Source organism: Vanellus vanellus (assembly GCF_965231255.1).
Source record: "Vanellus vanellus genome assembly, chromosome: 5".
Classification (NCBI taxonomy): domain Eukaryota; kingdom Metazoa; phylum Chordata; class Aves; order Charadriiformes; family Charadriidae; genus Vanellus; species Vanellus vanellus.
In genome coordinates, this window is record NC_138910.1 from 7634522 (window position 1) to 7640790 (window position 6269).

Consider the following 6269-nt stretch of genomic DNA (forward strand, 5'->3'; position numbering starts at 1 on the left):
ACGGTCACACAAGGCACCTACAGCCGCCCACAGCTCCCGTGTCCGTTGAGAGAAGGATGAACAATGCTCAACAACCAAGGAGCACCCCGACATTTCCCCCTAGAAAAATCATTCCGTGTGACCCAGTATGCAAGTGCCCAAGTATGATCCAAGCCTTGGACTTCTCAACGGTATTTAACAGCCATGGACCTTCTGGTGCTCTCATTGTTGTATTTTAGCACTCAAAGTAGGCTAATTTACCTTCACAAATGTTCTTCAAGCTATTATCATACTCCTCACAGTGGGAACAAGCACAGAGCAATTAAGATCAAAATGCTCAAGACTGTCAATAGGTTTCTCTTGTGAACTCAGGCATTGATTTTTTTTTCTGAGCAGCAGAACACAGAAAGTGTCCAATAACTTTTAAGTCACCTTTTCACACTGCTTGTGCACTTTCATATATTTCATTAAATACAAGAAAGGCTGTAGCAGCTCAAACCAAACATCCACAAAGTCCCAGATGGTGTCTCGGATAGGAGAACGACGCCAAATGCCCAGGGTGCAGTATAAGAACAGACGGCGCATAAATAATACTTCTCACTCTACCTTCCCAGCCTCCAACTAGTTGTGGCTTCCACACCTCCTGAGTCAGAAGGTCTTTGTACCTGACAGCCCTCTTATAAACTTATGGAGTCACACCCCGACCCTCGATAAGTTTGGGATTTTTTTTTTTTATATAGGTTATGCATATAACCTATATACACCTACACCTGGATAACTTCTCACAGCACGCTGGTCAGCCAGCACAGCAGAACACAGCCCAGAATAAGCTCAGTGATGTTTTCACGCTATAGCACACCCTTTCCATAACGGTAAAACTTCATAGCTTTGAGGGGAAAAAAAGTTTCTTTTTGTTTATTTTTCAATGGTTAGAGAAAAGTTTGAGTCCATTATCAATATACTATTCTGCTTTAGCTTTTATCATTGGCACTGGATGAATTTAAGGTCTTTTCAAACTCAGCTATATCTAAAAATTATGGTCACAGTTGCACACATCTTGGATTACTGTTAAATTGCAATTAAGCAGACAAAGGGAAAGGGAGCTGGCACTGCTTCCAACGCCATTTCAGTAAATGCTATTGCAAGTTGTTGTTCAAAGAGGATTACTCTCACTTTACTGGCAAAACATTGCATATAATGCACGTTCAGCAGTATAATACCATTTGGAAACCAGTGTTTGAAATTATTTTCCTTTAAGAGGCAAACCTGGAAATCGGACTCAGTAGAGAGCAAACTCCCTACTTTACCAGCATGACCACTCACACTGAAAACAACAGAAAGCTTCAAAGTCACCAATTACAAGGCAGCATAGTTTCAAAAAAAGAAAAAAACACCTCATAACCTCTGCTGCTGCAGGAACAACGGCAGATTTTCCTACCATTCCCATTAAAGCTTTCAGTTCACAGAAATTAAATTGCTTTACCGCAGCGATTTTCTTCTGCATTCTGATATTACTTTATATTATTTGACATTAATACAACATCACGGGCTGTAGGTCAGGGTTGTTTTTTTTTTTTCCCTCTTCGCTGGAACATGGCCACCACGCAGAGTTTATCAATCTTAAACACAAGGTCAAAATAATACGATCAAGTCCCACCAAGCATATGAGCTCAGCAAAGACTTAGGCTCTGCTTAGCAGGGGAAGGACCATCTGCCTCCTTATCACAGGACTGGCGTACCTGAAGCTTATCTCCAATTTAAATTGTTATATTCTACACTTCCACAGAACAACCAGAGCAACCGAGTGCACGCACGCACCCAAGCATCTGACCAAACAAATTAATTCCAGATAGGCAAGAAAATATTACAGTTCTAACTTGTTATTCAGTTTTGGGGAGAGTATGTGAGGTTCAGTTCTGAGCCTCTAAATATTGGTCACTATGGCGAAAATAACCCCGCTCCTGTACACACAAATGTGCAGAGGCCAGTTTCAATACTTCTTGAATGTATAAAGTTTTCTTTCTCTTGTAACACTTACACTAAGAATAATTTCTTTTCCACAATATTCGTACCTCTATTTGTATGTAGTCATTACTGTTTTGCCATTTGCACTACTTAGCTCAAGTCTACACCCAAATGAGCTAATATGTAGAGACACCCACATATCCAAAAAATAAATTCCATTTCAAAAAACTCATTTCCTAAGTGCTGAAATAAACATTTATTCCAATGCATCCTCTGTCATCAGCTGCTTATTTCAGTGCACCAAAGTACAAACTCGTAGGAGAGGAGAAAATACGGAGCTCAATGCAATGCAAATGCTATACCACTGCAGAAACGCGCAGGCTCTACAGAGGAGCACAGTTAATCAAACACTGACACTGTACTTCTTCATTTCCTATCAAACATCACCAGTGAAGTCTTGTGGTGAAGTCTTCCTACAACCAAGGCTTTGTCATTTCTGCAGAATAAAACCCCGTATATGTCAGGTCCCATGTGAGAATACGTACTTTAAAGAATTATAGCTAGAGTTGTCAAAATAAGTTAAATATATTTGGTGATGCCCTATTGATTAATTTATTTTCTTTCCACCCACTTTGCAATAGATGCCCCAGTCCTTGATGAAAATTGGCCCAAGCAGACAGTGTAACAAAAGGGTTAAGAAAAAATGATATTATTTAAAAAAAAAAAAAAAAAAAAAAAAAAGAGACGCACAGTGAAGGCTGAACACACATGGAAAAAAAGAGTGGCATTGGGATCAAGAACTTCTAAAAACTGCTTCTGAACACACGCACACATGCTAACATGCACACACTGCGCTCTGAATCCATACAGGCTTACTCCAACACACATAATACCCAGCTTGTAATGAAAGTAGCATTTGGGTTTTTAGGGGGAATTTATTTTCAGATACGCACAAGCTACTGCTGATACCAAACCTCCCCATGCCACTGTCTGAGGGCCTTCTGGGAAAGGCTTCACGGACTCATCTCCCCCCGCAGCGGTAGTGCCCAGGAAGAACATACCTCCACAGAAGACGCACACAGCAGCTGAGAGCTCACATCATCCCATCTCATCGCCCCCTCGAGAGTGGGGGAAACACCAGGCACACGCTCCGGCTCAGAACCCGGCATCAGGATGCACGCCTGAAACTCAGGCGGTCCCAGGCACTTTGCGAGAGCCGCCGAACCAGGTGTAGGAATATCTTTTTCGTATCAAAAAAGCATTAATAACATCTGCACAGTTATTTAAAAGTGGACTTGCTTTCACCCCAAGATTAACTATGCATGAGGACCACAAAAATCCCAAATTACCATACGGGCAGTTAGAAAGAATAATACTGCTTTAAAGCAGTTGGAGCAACCAGTTGAGTAAAGCTATATATCTATTTAAAAATTTTGTCACTGTTACCTTTTTCATTCCCATTTCTTTTTCCCTGTAGCTGGTTATAGTCACTCAGTGTATTTTATCACATTGGAAAGTCTGATCTCTTTAGGGTGAGAAATATATTTGCCCTGAACACAATGTAATATGATTCACACAGGGGTCCCTGACACTATTGCAGTATTGATATGAAAAAATAATCATAATGATATCAACCGATAAAAGCCCTCCGTATGATATTATTTAAGCAAGGTCAATTGCCCATGCAGGTTGTTCTTACCAGAGTTCACGTTACATCACTGGTCCCATCATCTTGACCTTCCCTGCTGTCATCCCCATTACAGTTCAATTAACAGAGGAGTCCTGCAGTGGCTTGATGAGCATCTGCTGCCTCTACCTGGCAGTAATTCAATAAGGATACACCACAGGAAGAGATAATGAGAAGTCAGCCCAGTTGTTCTGTCTCCCCCCAGGAGAGCAGATGAGTTTGGTTTATGGGAAAGAGTATGACCTATGAAAATTATCAGTTAATTTCATATTCCAGAGCTTCAACGCGCTAATGGTAACTTAAAGTGTTCTCTGGTTTCTCTGATGGTGCAGCCCATGAGGGTCTGTCATTTTTCCTGGTGGGCCCTTGATTAACCATCCTTCCCATGCTGAAACGATACATCTTCCAGAAAGCATTTTCTCATTGGCACCTCTACCAAAGGAACAGTTTCTACTCAGGCATTCAGCAGTAGTAGGTCTGAATTAGAAGAATTAAACACCTGAGCATAGAAAACGGGCCAAAACTACTGCCAAAGTAATTCAGACAGAATGAAATTCACACCCACGTCAAACCTGGGTGAAGCACTTTCACAAAACCGAAATCTCCTAGGTTCCCCTATGCTGCAGGTAGCATCAGCCTGGCTGTCCTCTCCCTGCCCCACAGAACAGTTATCAATGTTATCAAAATTATCAATGTAAAGGGAAGTGATCACCTCCTCCTCACTGGAGCCCAAATTCTGGTTCTCCCTCCATTTCCTTCTGCACCTTTCCTGCAGAGACCCCCCCCTTAACTCTCCCCTATCCTCTCTAACTCTCCTGTTGCTTTAGGAACACCTATTCCATCACTAAAAACCCAGAGCCACCTATAGTCCCTTCATCTCCTACTCCACCACCGGTTGTCACAGTGACTGTTTGAGGGATGCGGCTCTGTATTGTCTCCTGTAGAGCTCTCTCTCGCTCTCTCTCACTACCATGGATCAAACAGCACTGGAAATGTTGAACTCGTCTGCCTCTGCTTTTGAGATTTCCAATTTCTTCCACTATTTCCCACGTTTCTCCTGTTCTGGGTACTGAAGATAACTACATTCTTCTTTCTACGCAGCTTCCATTGATGTTCAGACTTTGACCGACTCCTCTGTCGCCCCGTTTCCTTCAGCTCACTCCTCCTAAACCCCACGTTTATTCTCACCAACTACAGCTGCTAGGATAGGACGTATTTTGCCTTGCGATTGTAGCGTCCTCATCAGTTTTGCAGCCCTATTTCAACAATCCTATTCAAGAAAACAGGCATTTTCAACTTTATTTCAAAGGCAGTTTTCTATTTCATGTTGTCTTAGTATCATTAAGGTGCACATTTACTCAAGAAGAGGATGAGCATGGGAGGGGAAAAAAGAAGATACGTTTCCTCTCTAAGCTCTGCTTCTGTAACGAGGTCAGTGAGCCAGAGTGAATTTGCATGGCTGCACAGTCCCGTGCCTCCACATTCACACCTTTGTTTCCCTCAAGATCACCTTCATTTGAGACACATCCTTTCCCATCACACAATTATTTGCACTGCACTGAGAACTGCTTACCTGCGCTGACCACTCTTTTCTACAAGTACAGTCATCAGGTCTGTTCATTCCCCATTCATAGGATAATCCGGGCTGGCAGGTCCCTACCTCAGGAGGTCTCTAGTCCAACCTTTTGCTCAAAGTAGGATGAGGCAGCTATGAAGCACACCAAATATACTACATTGTCCTCAACTCTTTTATTTTGCTTCTACTTCCCACCAGAAAGCTTAATCTGCCAAGCGCGCACCAACTGACATCAGATCTCAGGTTGAGGTTCATCTCTTGCAAGTCCTACAAGCAGGCAGCTTTCCCCCCCTTTCAATAGAATTCTCTTCTCTTTCTTCACTTCTGCCATCTCCTTCTGCTCTTCAGCTTCATTACCTGCTGCACATCTACTCCTGGCTACACCTCTACCTCAATGCTCAAACCCTTTCCACCCTCTGCCTCTCATTCTTTCCCACACTAAATTAGTTGATTTCTCCCCAAAAGACAACAGATACCATTTTATGAAACTCACCACCCTTTCTCAGCTCAGTTGCTCATCCGTTTTGTCACCCTAAAATATCTTGTTCCTCTCCTAACTAGCCCTTTGTTCACTTGCATCTCCTCTCTTCTATTTTCTGTTTCCCTGGGGTCATTTTCATGCCTCCCACGTTTTCTCCTCTATTGTTTTCTGCTTCTTTTATTTTTTTTTTTTCCTGGAAAAGCTTAGAGAGGACAGACACAGACATGCTACGTTATATCCAAAATAGGACACTATAACAATTTTAGAGTTGTCAATAATCGGCATTTACTAAATGCTAGAATTAAAGTTGCCTTGCAGGAATGTAGTAAGATAGTCAGTTTCATGATTACATCTATTTTTACCATATTACTAAAGTCTATATTAAAAAGCAATTTAAATCTATCTTTGACTTCTTTTCCTTTTATCTATTCATCACACTTTCAACCCTCTCAAAGCCTTACTCATACTGCTTTCTGAACCAAGCAGAAAGGATGTTAATATCCAACAACTGCAATTGCAGAAAATGTTATTTACTTCACTCTTAATAATTAAGTGTACCATTAAAAAAAAAATAACATTTT